The sequence below is a fragment of the Myotis daubentonii genome, chromosome 19 (genome assembly GCF_963259705.1).
Source record: "Myotis daubentonii chromosome 19, mMyoDau2.1, whole genome shotgun sequence".
Lineage (NCBI taxonomy): Eukaryota > Metazoa > Chordata > Mammalia > Chiroptera > Vespertilionidae > Myotis > Myotis daubentonii.
In genome coordinates, this window is record NC_081858.1 from 23687314 (window position 1) to 23704162 (window position 16849).

A 16849-nucleotide genomic window follows, 5' to 3' on the forward strand; every position below is an offset into this window, starting at 1 on the left:
TGGTATCGTTTGAGTACTGGATGCAGCTGTGCCTGAAGTCCTACTCCCTGAACTTTACAGGTAAATGAACCATAAATTGTTATTATTCCCTGAAGCTGGTTGAGCTTGGCTTTTGTCACGTGTAACCAAGAGAATCCTATGGAAGTTTACCCCTCCGTGTGATAGATAAGGAGAGACGTGATTTGCCCAAGGTCACGCAGCCAGCTTCTGGCAGAATCCACTGTGGGTTGATTTTTTTGGATTTTAAAACTACAGATGAGACAAAACTTTCTAAAAAAAAATACTGGTAGCCAACATTGGCATGACACGAGGAAACAGACACTCATAGGCTAACTACAAAGAGTATACATTGGTAAACTCTGGAGGGGGGGCCGTTTTGGCAACGGAATAGTTAGAAATCATATTGACGTGTAACATGCAAGTAGATCATATGACACATGAGCCCTGGACGCACGAATCTGCCTAAAAATGTGTGCAGCTTCTCACTCGGGAATCCCCCCGAGAGAAGTTGTCCTCAGGAAATGATCTCGAAAAGGCCTTCAAAGAAGTAGGCACGGAGATGCTCATCACTGTATTGTCCACAATTGTGAACGGCGGGAGGAGAAGAAACCCAGGGAAAATGGTTAAATCAATAGGATTCATTCATAAAACAGAATACTGTGCAATGATTAAAAACCATGTTTCTGAAGCATATTTTATTGCACAGGGAAATGTCCAACCTGTAATAAGTGAAAAAGGCAGCTTACAATCTGATTCTTACCGTATGATACCACAGGGACCCTGAAGGAGGAAGGCATGATATTTGTGTACAGACCCATATGTGAACACCACGTAGAACGCAGATAGCAAGAAAAGAAGCCCAAGTTTTAGCCATGTTGATCTCTGGGCGATGTTTGTTTGCTTCTCTGCGCTTTTTCTGTGGGTTCTAAATATACCACAATAAACATGTGTTACTTATGTAATCAGGAAAAAAATTGAAGCGTCGTATGAAAAAATTAAATTATGCAGGTTGGTAGGAAAAAACTGGGCCAGCCAGTGATGGGGACGTGGTGCCGCCTCTGTCAGCCACTTTGTGGACTCCGCAGAGGCTCCGAAATAATTGCTTTGGCAATAGAACTGTATCCCGAGCCTGAATTATTACAGCAGCAAACGCGTATTAAACCCACGCCGAGAGTCAGGCAGTGCCCTCAATGTGCTGCACGCAGTACCTTCGTTCTCGCAAAGGCCTCTGTGAAAAGGCAGCGTTGGCCCCATTGTACAGGTGACATGGCTGAGGCTCAGAGAGGGTGAGTGTCTTGTTCAAGGCCACACAGCAGGGTAAGGGGCAAGGTTGGAATGCAGACCCCCATCTGCTTGCTTCAAAATTTGGCTCGTGATGGTTACTATTTCTATGGCATCGAGGACGCCTGGAGTGGTTGCATTTTATAGGGAAGGTGGCTGAGGGGCTGTGGGGTGGTCACTTGCCCAAGATCACACAGCTGGACCCGAAGCCCAGGTGCTATCTCTTGCCCTGGTTGCCCCTGGACTAGCCTGTCTCGGGCTGCAGTGGAGGGAGGGACGGCCTGTTACAGGTCTGGGCTTTGGAGAACGGCCGTGTTAATGGCCAGAATCAATGTGTGCTCATCCCCCTATGACTCCGAGCCAGCCAAGATCTGTTTCTCTGGCCTGCAAGCCTCAAATTGACCGCAGGTAATGGAAGTCATTTCTAAAGAGGCCTTTATTGTTCCCCATAAACGGCTGTGCTCCGCGCCAGCATCTACTTCTCAAACAAGTGGTACAGAAAGGGCCTTTGAGAAGGAAGCGGAGAAGAAAACCCATTCCATCTGACCGCTCCAGAAACGGTGCTCCTGGCCCCACGCCGGCAAGGCAGCTGCTGAGAGAAGTTCAGGGTCAAGGTCTGACAAGAGGGGAGACGGGTTTATGCCCCTCTCCATATCCTCTTGCCCAAACCTGTCCTCTGGGGCTCATCATCCCTCCTACACGTATGGAGCACCTGCCGTCTGCCCAGCCCGATGCCAGGTGCTGAGGTTATGGAGGTGAGGGACACGGTTGCTCCCGAGGGGAGCTCCAGGCTGCAGGGATGGGGGGGAGAGAGGGACAGAGCCGCCAGTATTCGGAGGGGCGTTCACTCACTCATGTCCTCACTCAGGAAATGTTTGGTAAGTGGATACTCTGTGTCCTCCAGCTGTGCTGGGATGGAAGATGTAGGTCAGGTTCTTGGGAAAGCAGACCGGAGACCAAGTTCACCAGCACGCACTCCTACAAGGGTACAGATTTCTCTTTAAGCTAGTCCCATGGCAAACATGATACTGATAATAGCTAATGTTGATGGAGGGCAGTGTACGCGCCAGGCATATCGTCATTCATGGTGATCAGAAAACACACCTGCCTACATGGCTCTCCTCCTCCTCCCAGGAACCTGCATCGAGGCTTGAAGGCCTGGCTTCTTGAAGGGCTCAGCTCACTTCTCCAGGAGTCAGCCAACTGGAAACGGTTTTACTTGTTCAAAATAACATTCCCAGTTCCATCCATGCCGTTGCAAATGGTAAGAGTTCCTATGCTAAGTGAAATAAGCCAGTCAATGAAGGGAAAAATACCACATGATCTCACTCATTCATGGATAATAGAGACCATTATAAACTTTTGAACAATAATAGATACAGAGGCAGAGCTGCCTCAAACAGATTGTCAAACTGCAGCGGGAAGGCCAGGGAGGGTTGGGGGGCAGGAGGGAGGGGGGTAAGAGATCAACCAAAGGACTTGTATGCATGCATATAAGCATAACCAATGGACATAAGACACTGGGGGATAGGGGAGGCTAGGGGACTGTCAAGGACAGGGGGGAAAAAAGGACACATATGTAATACCCTTTGTAATACTTTAAGCAATAAAAAAAAAGAAATAACGTTCCCCGTCATCCAATGCACACACTGCAGAAATATCGTTGTATAAATTAGAGCAGAACGGAGGCATTAGTAACCGTTTCCACTCCCGCAACAAGGGAGTCGTGTTTTGATACGGTCCCTCCCCATCCTGTTGTTTTTGCTGTTGTGGGGTTTGTCCTTCTGTAGGTGAGACCAATCACACACACACGCACACGCATACACACTCCACTGTGTTGCGAGCGTTGCCCAGATCGCCACGCACGCATCATTGTTAGTGGCTCCGTAATATCCCATCGAGTGGACGGATGCAGAACGGGTGGGCCCTCGTTGTGTTTAGACAGTTAGGCTGTTTGAAGTTGTTTGCACTTACAAGGACCACAGTAGCTTCTGACTCTAAAGCTTTCATCTCACATTTCGGGTTATTTGATGAAGAAAGAATCTCCAAAGTACAGTTACTGCAGCCAAAGTCATAAACAATTTAAAGACATCCCCTCCCCTGGCCCCCCGCCCCCCACCCCCCGCCCGCGTCTGACCGCCCGCACGCTTCCTGCAGGAGTCGGCGTCGATACACGTGGCCTCCGGCAAGGAACGAGTCCAACAGGGTGTTTTTCCCTTTATTTTATGTTTTCACACAAGTAAAACACGCTCATCCCAGAACAGCGGTGCAAGTTTTTAATAAACCCAAATCGAGATTTCTCCCCTCAGGTCATGCGATCCGTCTTCCTTTCAGATATTCTGCCAATTTAATCGGCTTCGTGCTATGGGGTCCCGCGTCCATCACCCAGAAGGGTTACTATGGCAGCACAGATGAGCAGGCGATGGTTGGCTCTCGAGAGCTCAGCGTGGCGAGACTTAGGGCGCCCACCTCAACAGAGCCAGGCTCTAGGATTTTCCCACCAGAGCCTCCTGCTGGCTGGTCCCCTAGAACGTCCCACTACCCTGCAGAAGTGGCTGTTGCAATGGCCTGGACACACAGAGGTGCCCGGTCCTCCTGCGTGTCAGGCCTGCCTCGGCGCCTGAAGTCCAGGCAAGTGGACGCCAGCTTGGCGGGCTGTAGAGTCGTCATGCTTGCGCCCTGGCCTTGGCCCCTATTCACTTCCTTGCTTCCTATTCTGACCTCATAGCTCACTCCCAGTTAACAGTCTTACCCATCTCAGCTCCCAACCTGGCACAGAGGCACCATCAGAGTCCTGGCTCGTGCCTGGATGCCTGGGAGACACCCATGCCGGTGCTTGGCCCATCTGCCCTCGCACGTACCTCTCAAAGCTGCCCCCTTGCCCCGGCCGGTTTGGCTCAGTGGGTAGAGTGTCGGCCCCCGACTGAAGGTTCCCAGGTTCAATTACCATCAAGGGCAGGCACCTGGGTTGCAGGTCCCCGGCCCTGGTCCGGGTGCCTGCAGGAGGCAACCAATCAGTGTGTCTCTCTCACATCAATGTTTCTCTCGGTCTCTCCCTCTCCCTTCCACCCGCTCTAAAAATCAATGGAAAAATGTCCTCAGGTGAGGATTCACAAAAAATGGCTGCCCCCTCACCTTCACCTGCGCCTCCGCCCTGGCACGCCCCCTCCCACCCAACCCCCCTCCTCTGCGCTGGAGCAATAACTTCCTAATTGGCCTCCCAGCCTCGGCCCTTCTCCCCGGAGCCCATTCCGCTGGAGAGTTATCTGCTTAATGAAGTTGGAGTCAGCTCTTTAAAATAAGAATCTAGTCACGATGAATCTGGTTTATAGTCTTCCAATAATTTCCCATTGGACTTTGAATACAGATAAATGCTCCGGGCTTCTCCGCCTCTCCCACCTCCCCTCCTGCAGTGCGCCCCGCCTCTTTCCAGTCTGCGCAGCCCACAGGCCTCCCGCCTCCCACATGGGCCTTTCCCCACGCTGTTCCCTCCGCCCCAGTGCCCTGCCTCCTTCTTGTCTTCCTCCTCCTCCTCCTCCCCCCCTCCGCGTCTCAGCGGAGACGCCACCTCTGCAGGGAAGCCTTCCCAGACCACTCATCACACAGGATCCCAGACCCCTGTTGGTCCGGGTCCCGGGTCCCGGCTCCCGCCGCTTTTCCCACGCAGCGCGTGTGTTCAAATGTAAAACCAGGGCTTTGGGTAACTTTCTAAACGTGTGGCGTGGTACACATCATAAGAAAGAGTCAAGCCGTTTGCCTCCTTTTTAATCAGGTTTGCTTTCTGTTGTTGTTGCGTTGTAGAAGCTGTTCATATATTCGGGATGTGGGCCCCTTATCGGGTATACAATTGGCGAATATTTTCTCCCATCGCACAGCTGCAAGATTCATCTGGTCAGAGAGCATGGAGCCCAGCTTGTTTTGCAAACACCTAGCACAGTGCCTGCAACATAAAAGATGACGGATAAATAATAAGTGAATGAGTGGGTGGATGGATGAGTGAATGAGTGAATGGATGAATGAATGAGTGAAGGAATGAATGAATGAATGAATGAATGAATGACCGACCTACTGTTTGGAGACCGGTCTCCGGGGCTGCCTCTGTCCCTGACTAGCCTCCTGGTGGCTGGCCCCATGTAGACGCTTAGAGGCGAGTGGGAAGCACGTTACCACAGAATTAAAAGTTTTTGCTTCCACTCCTCACCGCAGCTTTTTGCTGACGCCTAAAACCCGGCTTTACGGAAAGCTGCAGTCTTTACTTTGCTGGGCTTTCCTCCCCCTGCAATGAATACATTTCGGTTCACTGCAGAGCCAGAGCGTCTCTAGCAACCGTGCCAGGAACAAAACCTTGAGAGACTAAGAGAGGGAGAAATCAGCTTGGTCAGGCAAAAATAAAGCCGGAGTCCCCGGTAGCTGCCTGGAGCCGAGGCCTGCAGGGGAGCCGGGCAGGGGGCTGCTGGCCTGGCTGGGAGACAGCGTGACGTTTGAACCATGTGCTCAGGACAGGGTCTGGGGGGCCTTCACTGCGGTGACAAGCTGCGTAGTAGATGTTCGGTTCCCTAGACCAGCTTGCAGGATGGCCAGGATGCCAAGAGGAGAGGCGTGGGCTGGGTATGTGTGGTGACAGTGCCTTAGAAGCGGAAATGCCCACATGATAGGCTGAAGGCATAACCTCCTGGTGGAAGGGGCAGGTGGATGTGCTGCACCTGAGGCTGCTTAGAAAGGGCCCCAGGGAGGGGGCGGCGTGGCCCTGACTTTGGGGAGCAGAGGTCCTGAGATGCTCAGAGAGGGTGCATAGAAGGGAGACCATTGGAGAGGGGCTCCATCCCCAGTGCGGGGCGTGCAGGAGGCAGCCGGTCAATGATTCTCTCTCATCATTGATATTTCTCTCTCTCTCTCTCTCTCTCTCTCTCTCTCTCTCTCTCTCCCTCTCTCTCTCTGACATCAATCAATCAATATATATTAAAAGATAAATAAGAGAATAAAGCATTCCTTCCGTCCCATGTGAGTGCATGCTCAGTGAGCGTTGGTTGAAGGCCATGTGGAGACGAGGGCAGCGATGGCTGGTGCTTTAGAAGCCAGGGCCACCGAAGACGGCTGGCAAACCACCGGAAGCGGGGGAGGCAGGGGCAGATTGCTCTCCCCGCTCGGAAGGAGCCGGCCCTGCCGACACCCTGACCTTGAACTTCCAGCCACCAGAACTGCGGGCAATGCGTTTCTGTGGTGCCCTCCACCCCCTCTGTGCCCCAGCAAACTAACACACCAGGCGCGGCTGTTCAGTGGGCATCTGCTAGTTCCTGCCCTCACCCAGCACCTCCCACGACTCTGCAGCGGGTCTGTGAGCTCGGGGCGGGCAGAGGCCACCTCTGGCTCACGCGTCCCCGGGTCCCTACAGGGGGTGCAGGTGCAGGGCCCTGCAGGTGAGCAGAGGAGGCGGTGACTGGGAGAGTGAATGAAACATTGGCCCCGGGACTCCGGAGGTCAAGTCTGGGGGAGTCTTCGCACCGTGTGCTGGCGATGGTGACGGGTGGGTGGAGGTGCCCTTGGAACATGGGGTCACAGTCCCCCATGAGTGAACATCCCTGGGAACAAGTCAGACCAGATGCACAGCTCGTGTTTACATGATTTTTTTTGTTTTGTTTTGTTTTTTGCATGGGAGATAGAATCTCCTTTGTGTGAGGATTTCCTACCTGATTCCAAATATATCCGCGCGCGCAGCGTAACATGTTGATGTTACGAACAATATTTAGATTCGAGCCTTTGTGCCCGCTCCCCTTTGCCTCCCTCTCCAGCGGCGGCGGGCATCTGAGGGCTCCTCCTCGGGGAAGGGGAGGCAGAGGAAGGAGCAGGAATCACACTATTGGCTTCTGAGCTCTTAGGCACACGTTTGTGAGTCGATAACAAAAACCATGGTATTGAAAGCGATGGATTTCGATGGAAAATGTCAAATGTTTGAGCAGGAAAAAAAAAAATACCCCCCCCCTTTTTTTTTAAAGTCCAGCAGCTGGATACATATATCAAGAACCTGGAGCCCTAGCCAGTTTGGCTCAGTGGATAGAGCATTGGCCTGTGGACCAAAGGGTCCCGGGTTCGATTCCGGTCAAGGGCACATGCCTGGGTTGTGGGCTCCATCCCAGCAGAGGGCATGTAGGAGGAAGCTGATCAATGATTCTTTCTCATCATTGATGTTTCTCTCCCTCTCTCCCTCTCCCTTCCTCTCTGAACTCAATAAAAATATATTTTTTAAAAAAGAACCTGGAGAGTGAGGCAGGGTGCAGAGGATGTGTGAAGGCCAGCGGTCCCAGGTTCCCTGGCAGTGGGCTGGGGGGAGAATCAGCAGGAATCCCTGAGCAGGACCAGGGCCCTGATCTTCGGGGAGAAGAGACAGGGGCCACTGACACCTCCAGAGGTGGAGATGTACCCCGGCTCCTGGGCCCCCAGAGAAGCTCGGCATGGCCCCTGGACCACAGAGCATCAATGGCTGAGGGACGTCCGGACCCGGGGCAGCCACACAGAGCTCCCCCGGGGGCGGTAAAACTGCTGTCTGATGGAGTCCCCCCAAGAAGAGGGATCAAGAATCTAAAGAACAATATAAACCAGCGGTTCTCAACCTTCCTAATGCCGCGACCCTGTAATACAGTTCCTCCTGTTGTGGTGACCCCCAACCATAAAATTATTTTCGTTGCTACCTCATAACTGTAATTTTGCTTCTGTTATGAATCGTCATGTAAATATCTGATATGCAGGATGTATTTTCATTGTTACAAATTGAACAGAATTAAAGCATAGTGATTAATCACAAAAAAATATGTAATTATATACGTGTTTTCCGATGGTCTTAGGCGACCCCTGTGAAAGGGTCGTTCGACCCCCAAAGGGTCGCGACCCACAGGTTGAGAACCGCTGATATAAACCAACAGACTCATAGGCACGGAGAGCAGACTGCTGGTTGCTGGGGGCGGGGGGCAGGGGGCGGGGGGCGGCGGGACTGGGTGAGAGAGGTGAAGGGATTGAGAAGCGTAGATGGGCAGTCACAGAACAGTCACGGGATGTGCAGGGCAGGCAGCCAGTGGTGTTGTAATAACTCTGCGTGGCGCTCGGTGGGCACTGGGAATATCAGGGGCAGCACTGTGTGGAGCAGATGAATGTCTGACCACGAAGCTATGCACCTGAAACTAATACAGAATAAATAATATTGAATGTCAACGGTAATTGGGGAAAAAAAAATCTTTAAAAGAATGGCATTGGGCCTGACACCTGCAGGCCTGTGCGCGTTGGGCATTAGCGAGACCTGGGCCAGCAGAGGGCGGCCAGGACAGAGGCCGTCCGTGGGCTCGGGGGGCACTGGGGGTAAGGAAGGGGCGAGGGCGGAGCATCCAGAACAGACCAGGTTATTATCCAGAAAGACCGAGAGAACAGCCCCCTCCCCCAGAAATGGCTGCATTGCCTTGACTCAGCCAAGTTAATGCCTGTGACTAGCAAAGAGGCTCGAGAGTTTGCTCTGAAGAGGAACGCGCCGGCGACCTGGGGTTCGTTGAGACTCTCTCAACGGCGCTGACTTGGAGATGAATCCAGCTGCTGACCAGAGACTCTTGGAGTCTCTTACGTTTGCAGCTCTTGTCAAGTAAACAGGTCGAGCACAGAAAAATGCAGGACACCCCTCCGTTACCTGGCAGCTCTAAGCTCTTGACAACCTTAGGAGGCAAGGGAAGGAGGCAAAAGGGCTAAGAATGGGTATGCGGCATGGGCAGCTCACAGGTGATGCGGGCCCGGGGTAGGCAAAGGCCTGGGGTTATGCAAAGGGCTGGCGCCTCTGGTTTCTGCAACAAGGTTGTTCATCTTCCCATGATGATCGGCAGCTCCCGGATGGGGAGGATGGGCCGCATTTCCAGGTGAGCTCCCAGGTCCCGCGTGCAACGCCCAGCCAGGTTGGAATGTGCCTTCTTTAGTCAGAACAAAACAATCACGGTTAACAGAACATGATGAATATTTCTTACAATTCTAGCTGATCCCCGGTGTTCTATCTCTGCTCCTCACACCCTGACACATATTAGATGCTCACACATGGTCGTTGGTATCATTCAAGAGCCTGCAGGACCCAGTGTGGTGCCATGCTCCCCTCCCCTCCCCCCCTCCCCCCAGCTGCTGCTGTTTAGTTTTTCCCTTGCACCGGCTTGCCAAGGAGAGAGCGGTCTTTTGAGCTTTGTTAAGGGGTCATTTGCACCTACGAGCAAACAGGAGGAAAATGGTATAAAAGGAAGGTCAGTTGGCCTTGGAAGGACCTGGAATTAAACCCTAGTCTGCGGTTTTCACTCTGAGATGTTCTGCCGGCGCCTTTGCCCACCCAAGCCTCTGTGTTCTCCTTGGCACCGCGGGCATAAGGACAGGTGCCCCTCGGGGCTCAGTGATGGCGGGGGAGTGGGGGCGAGCGCCTGCTCCGCTGGGCACAACGAGCTGTGATTTCACTCAGCATCTGCTCCTGTGCCAACAGCGCTCTGGCCTGGCACCCAGCCCGCGGCAGGCGAGGCTCCCTGGACAAGAGGAAATGAAGTTGGAGTCAGGCTTTCGTTAACGCTCCACTGCAGCTGGCCAGGCGCCCTCCGCTGGGGTTTGAGCCGGGGCTGCGCTGAGCTGGGCGCTGGGGGCTGTGCCAGGCAGTGGGCAGGGAGCTGTAAGTCACACGTCACTGCAGTCAGCGGGGGAGCCCAGCCCGTCCAGGAGGAGGGAAATGGGTCAGCGGGGTCCAGAGGCCGCTTCTCCACCTCTCCTTTCTGCTCTTCTCCCCCATCCGGGACGAATGTAATACAAAGCGGAAGCTCCCCTCCGCTGCCTCAACCCTCAGCCACCGAGGCACAGGGCAGGTGAGCAGCCTGCCCGGGGCACCCAGCCAAGAGAGGGCGGAGCCGGGACTCACATCCAGGTCTGTTCGATTTCCACACCCAAGAGGTTAACCAGCTCCCTTCCCCTCCATGAGAAGCTGGGGGGTGTGCCCAGGACGGCAGAGCGGGGGGCGGGGGGCTGGGGGGAGTAGAGATCCTACTGTTCAAGTCACTTCTGACACGAACTCCCCCGGAGGGTTTAAGGGCTCAGCCTTGTAAGACCGCCCTCACTTCCTATGCCCATTGAAAGTATGGGGTCCCCAGGTTACACACAGTTCTGTCCACCTGGCTACAAATTTGGGGTGGAGCAGTCCTACAACCCCCATCCCCGAAGCTTGGTAATGCGTTACAATGACTCACAGAACTCAGGAACATGACTCACTCCCTACGACCGGCTTATCTAAAGGCTACGGCTCAGGAACGGCCCCATGGGGGGGTGCCCAGGGCCAGGTGTGCAGGAAGGGGCGGAGCTTCCGTGTCGGCACCAGGTGCACCTGCCTCCGGGCACCTGCAGGCGTTCACCCTCCAGGAAGCCCAGGGCACCGGAGTGATTGATTATATCATCGGCCCCTGACGGTTCTCTGGCCACTGGCGGTTCTCCGGCTCCTCTCGCCCTGGGAGGCCGAGCGGTGGCGCAGAAAGTTCCAAGCTTCTACTTGTGAGGGTGGAGAAGGAGGAACGCCCGAGGCCAGAAGGGGTAAGGAATTCTAAATCTTCAGGTCGTCTAGATACCGGATGGGCTGAGCCCCACCATGGTGCCAGCCCCCAGGGATCTTAAAGGACCCCAGGCGGGCTTTTTCCGGGCGGGTCCGGATCCTAGGAGGGTCCGGAGGGGTAGGAGAATGATGTTAGGTTTAATGTAAGGTTTAATCTGAGATGTGAGATTTAATCTGACCAAAGCCAATAAATTGACCAAGACAAGCAGGGTAAGAGCGAAATGTCGCGTTTATTGGAAGCTCTCGGGTGAGGTCCCGCGGTCTGGAGGTGCAGGCCGGGGGAGTCACCCCCGCCTGTGCCTGGCCGAGATTTTTTATGCTGCTGTTGGACCAATCAGGTGTATCTGAGGGAGCTGGTGGCGGGTGATTGATGAGCGGGAAGGTGGTGCAGCTGCCCCCTGGCCATCTTGAGAAGTCTCCGGTGGTGATTGGCCATCAGCACAACAGGATGCTCGGGTGGGTCCCAGGGTGGCAGCTATTGTCCAGCAGGATCTGGCTCGGCAGTTCTGGGTTGTTTTGTCCAACTCAGCGGGTGGGATCAGGAAAGACCCTATTTTCCCAGCCCCAGACCTTACAAATGGTCTTAGCAAGTGGGATGTGGTCTCAGCGAAACGGTGGTGAAGTGACCTGAGGATCAGTCCCCAGGGGAGGGGTGTCGGTTCAATGATTTGACCAGACCTAACACGAAGCAAAGCTTGGTCTCTCTGCCCACCAGCACCCCCTTCCCCCCTCAGAAGCTCTCTGGGCCCACGAAGCGTGGCCTCATTAGAACAAAAGATGCTCCCATGGCGCTTACCACGCAGGAAATCTAAGGGCTTTCGGAGCTCTGGGCGGAGAACCAGGCGCAGGGACCACGTAGCTTTCCAGGATCCCACAGCCGCTCGGCAGGTTAATTCGGGCCCCAGTCCCCCGGGGCGGCCTGAAGGCCTCATGACTTTATGGACCTGAAGGACGGAGAGCCGTGCGGGGCACAGAGAAAGGCCCCGGCGACGCTTTAGTTCTACCATGTTTATTACCGTTGTTTCTGTTGTGATGACAAGGATGATTAATCAAGATCGAATCGCTACCAAGTGGCGGAGTTAGATTGAAAGCCAGGTCTGTATCACTTCTCCCCCATCCCCGTGTGCTTGCTACCAGGCCAGCAGTTCCCAGACATTTGGACAGCACTTGTCAATCAAAAAAGTAAAAGCATGGTAATAATAATAATAATAGTAGTAGTAGTAGTAGTAGTAGCAGATGGATCGACATAGTGTAGCCATTTTCCGTTTTGCCAAATAAGACATTTTATAAAAACAGCTTCCATCTCTCTCCACCATCATTTCCTCAAGCAAGGGCATTTGGGCGCCTCTAAGAGGGAACAACAGAATCCCAGCAGAGCGGAGAGCCCTTTAAATTAAAGAAACGGGCCTTTCCCGGGGCCTTCTCCACAGTAGCCTCCTTTTTCCCCCCGCAAAGCAGTGGAACCCTCATCAGAAGGCAGCCCGGGCTTCCAGGCCGGCACCCTGAGGTGCTGCCTGCGCTGCCCCCCACGAAGGCGCTGAGGGGGTGTTAGAGCACACGTCTAACTTACTGCATTTTCAGAAAAGCGTCAGCTGGAGAAAAAAGAATTTTCTCTTCCCCAGGTAATAGCACAAATGCGGCAAACCTATAAGAGGATTTCTTACAACAATAATAGATTAATAGACTCGAAAGAGCTTATCTCACAATTTACAGGGGATGCATTCAGCAGAAGCTGGGACGCTCCCAGTATGAAGACGGGGCCGGGAGGACCCCCTGGGACTCAGATTCCCCTGAGCAGCCACTGATTTCCTTCTGCGCCAGCCTTGCCGAGGCTGCAGGCGGAGCAGGGCTGTCTCTGCAGCAAACCGCAGGCCAAGCCGCTCCCCAGAGGGACAGAGAAAACAGATGGAAGGGCCTGGGTTGGAGCGGGGCTCACTGGTGACTGGAAAGGTGAGCCAGGGCCGAGTTCCAGCGAGAAAAATAGAGGCAGCCACACGCAGCTCACGCAGCTTGGGTTCCCGTGACGGACCAATGCGAAGGGAAATTACATGATCTTCTCCATAGATGCAGGAAACGCATTTGACAGAATTTCACGTCCATTCCTGATAAAATTCCTCATCAAGTTGGGAAGAGAAAGAAATGTTTTTGATACGATGAAGGGCATGTATAACGATGTTCCTGAGATGAGAAATGAAGCGAGGGGATCCATTCTCATCATGTCCATTCAGTGTTGTACTTGATGTTCTAGTCGGGGAAATGAAGCAAAAAAGAAAAGAAAGACAGTAAAAGCGTAGAGATTGGGAAGGAAGGAGAGAAACTCATATGATTTGCAGGAGGCATGATCATCTTTGTAGAAAATCCTAAGGATTTTACAAAGAACCCTAAGGAATCTACGTGGAAGCTACTGGTAGTAAAAAATGAGTTTGCCCGGCCGGCGTAGTTCAGTGGGTGAGCATCCACCTATGAACCAGGAGGTCAGGGTTCGATTCCCAGTCAGGCCACATGCCCAAGTGCTAGACTCGTCCCCAGTGTGGGGCGTGCAGGAGGCAGCCGATCAATGATTCTCATCATTGATGTTTCTATCTCTCTCTCCCTCTCCCTTCCTCTCTGAAATCAATACAGATATATATTTTTTCAAAGTGAGTGTAGCAAGGTCAATATGCAAAAACGGAATTGTATTTCTACAAACTAAGTAGCAACCTGTTGGAAGTAGAAGGTAACAGCCACTATAGCATGAAGAATAGGAGTTACTCAGTGGCAAATCTGACAAAAGATAGTCAAGACCTAGATCCTAAGAACTATAAAATATTGTTGAGAGAAGTTAAAGAAGGCATAAATAAATGGGAAGATTTATGGGTCAGAAGAGGTTTTAAAAATATATTTTTCTTGATTTCAGAGAGGAAGGGAGAGGGAGAAAGAGATAGAAACATCAATGATGAGAGAGAATCATTGACCAGCTGCCTCTTGCACACCCCCCACTGGGGATCGAGCCTGCAACCTGGGCATGTGCCCTGGCTGGGAATCGAACTGTGACCTCCTGGTTTATAGGTCAACGCTCAACCACTGAGCCACGCCGGCCGGGCTAGAACATTTAATATTGTTAAGATGTCAGTGCTGCCCGCCTCGGTCCACAGATTCAATGCAAACCCACTCCAAACCTCAGCAGGCCTTTTTGCAAAAACGGACAAGAAGATTATATACTTCACAGAGAAAGACAAAAAAAAAAAAACTAGAAGAGCAAAAAGAATTTTGAAAAAAGAACAAAGTTAGAGGACCCACGCTGCTTGATTTTAAGGTATATTATAAGTCCATAGTAATCAAGACGGTATCAGTGTGGTATTGGCATAAAGATAGACATCTAGACCAATGGAATAGAATCGAGTTGAGAAATAGACCCACGTATCTATGGCCAATTGATTTTCAATAAAGCGGCCAAGGCCATTCAATGGGGACCGAACCATCTTTTCATTTAATGATGCTGAGACAATTGGCTAAAACGAACCTTGACTCTTACCTCCAACCATACACAAAAATTACTCAAAATAAATCACAGACCTAAATGTAAGAGCTAAAACCATAAAACTTCCAAGAGAAAAGATGTTTGGCCTTGGATTTGTCGTATTTTTTAAAAATGGGGTTTTGCTCCTGTGAGTTATTGTCCAGCCACACGCAGGAATTGGGGCGTGGGAAACACGGTCCTCATGCCGACTCTGGATTCCTAACCCCCTCATTTTAGGTTCCCCGAGTCAGGCTGCTGTCTCCTCCTTTTGTGTCTGTTGGGAAGAGGTAGCGTATTATTATTTTATACAATAATGTGGATTCAAAACCTGGCTCTTTAAAAAAAAATTTTTTTAAATTGATTTCAGAGAAGAAGGGAGAGGGAGAGAGAGAGAAACATCAATGATGAGAGCGAATCATTGATCGGCTGCCTCCTGCACACCCCCTAGTGAGGATCCAGTGCACAACCTGGGCATGTGCCCTGACCAAGAATCAAACCGTGACCTCCTGGTTCGTAGGTCGATGCGCAACCACTGAGCCACCCCGGCTGAGCCAAAACCTGGCTCTTGTACTTACTGTCTGTGCGACTTGGGCACCTTAACCTCTCTGTACCTCTGTTTTCTCTCTTGGAAAATGGTAATAACTGGAGTGCTACCTCCTGGCGTTGTTGAGAGCACGTTCAGTTCTTCACATGGGACCCATAATAAGTGGTCAATAGATATTTGCTATTCTCAGTGCATGAAACCCGTTTCAGGTCAGGCTCCAAAGGGCTGAGTCACCCGGTCACACTGTCTTATAATAACCAGTCTCACTACATCCTCTCCCAGATGGCGATTGCATTGTAACATGGTCTTGTTACAGCAAATGGATTCTAACTGGGATTTCAGACCTGATCAAATCGGGCTGGGTGAGGAGGGGCTGGGGGCGGGCCTTCCTGTCTGAGACCGCATGTGTCCTCATCACAATGAGACCAGAACTACATGAGGAACTCATCACACTCAGCATTGACGAGGGAGATGCCTGGGGATCTGCATTTTAACAAAACCCTCCAGACGCTTCTCATTTCCAGGAAAGTTTCAGCATCCCTGCCTCTGGCAGGCAGATCAGAACATAAACTAGTTTCTCACTGTCTCTTGCTATTACATTTTTATATTTTTTTTTCTGTTCCATTTTGGGGAAGGGGAGAATGGTGTTTGAAGAAAAACAAAACTTAATTACCTGGAAATCCTTTTTTCTTCTTATTGTGTTCTCCTTGGGACTTGCATGGATGCCTTTTTTATTTTTATACCCTGCGGTAATGTATATGAAAATGTTTGTATCCTGCGTCCAATTAACATTATACCGTCTGGATTCTTGCATCCTGCTGCGTTTTTTCTCTCTCACACTTTCTTGTGTGCACACCTTGCTTCTCTGTCCAGGTAATCAGACTAGATAGCTAGTTGCCTGTGTCCACACGCCTGTCATCTTGTTTAAGTATGTACTTATGTACTTGCATCGTGTTTGGGGAGCTTGATATATCTTTGGTTACTCTTGCCATATGGATTTTCCAAGCATTCTGAAATGGTTTTGTTTTTCTATAAGCTAAATGGATAAACAAACCCAACTTTAAAGGACGTGGTTAGGCGGTACCAAGTCTTACAGCTTCATGGGAGATCTGTAGAGCAGAGAAGGTGGATTCGCAGGAATGGGGATCTTATCTACTCTTTCAGTCTCACCTGCAATGACTGGGTGAACTCGGGGCCCCTTAGTTCCTCACCACAATTAGTGCCTGTCAGTACCAGGAGCTGTGCCTGACATGCACAGGTGCCCGGGGGCTCCGGGAGTCACGGCTTTTCCAGCGGAGGGAGGGCGGCTCCGGCCTGGCCTTCGAGGTGGAGGGCTTGGGGTTTGATCTGATGAGTTCTTGCAACGTGGGCCTCTCCCTGGGCCTCAGTTACCTCCTGCGATTCTTAATGTCTCCACCAAGCATTTGCTTCCCCACAGAAGCCTCCCGGACTCCACGCCCCACATAGAGAGAGCTAGAGCAGCTCTGCTGTCACCTGGCATGTCTCCCTTATGTCATTAGTTCCTTAATGACGAACTCACCCCCGTGGAATGGGAACTCATCCGTACTCCCAGTGCTGCTCAGAGGACCTGGCACATAGTACGTGCTCAATAAACATTTAATGAATGACAAAGGCATGGCACCTAGCCCAGCCTTAACCTTAGAACCGAGGCTTCCTCGGGCAGAGTCAGGGTTCCAGAAACAATCACCCGCCCCACCCACACTGTCCCCACCCCCATAAGCACCCCAAATCAGCCAAATGGCAAGATGCACCCCAAAATCTGGGAAAAGCCTCCGACAAGTCATCTTAGGATAGCAACAGCTTCTGTCCCAGCCAGCGCTGTCGCCGGCAGCTTAATTATGGTAATTAGGCCCAACATTAAAACATGATTATAACATAAAATTGGAATTAGCCGTATAACACATCCAAATTT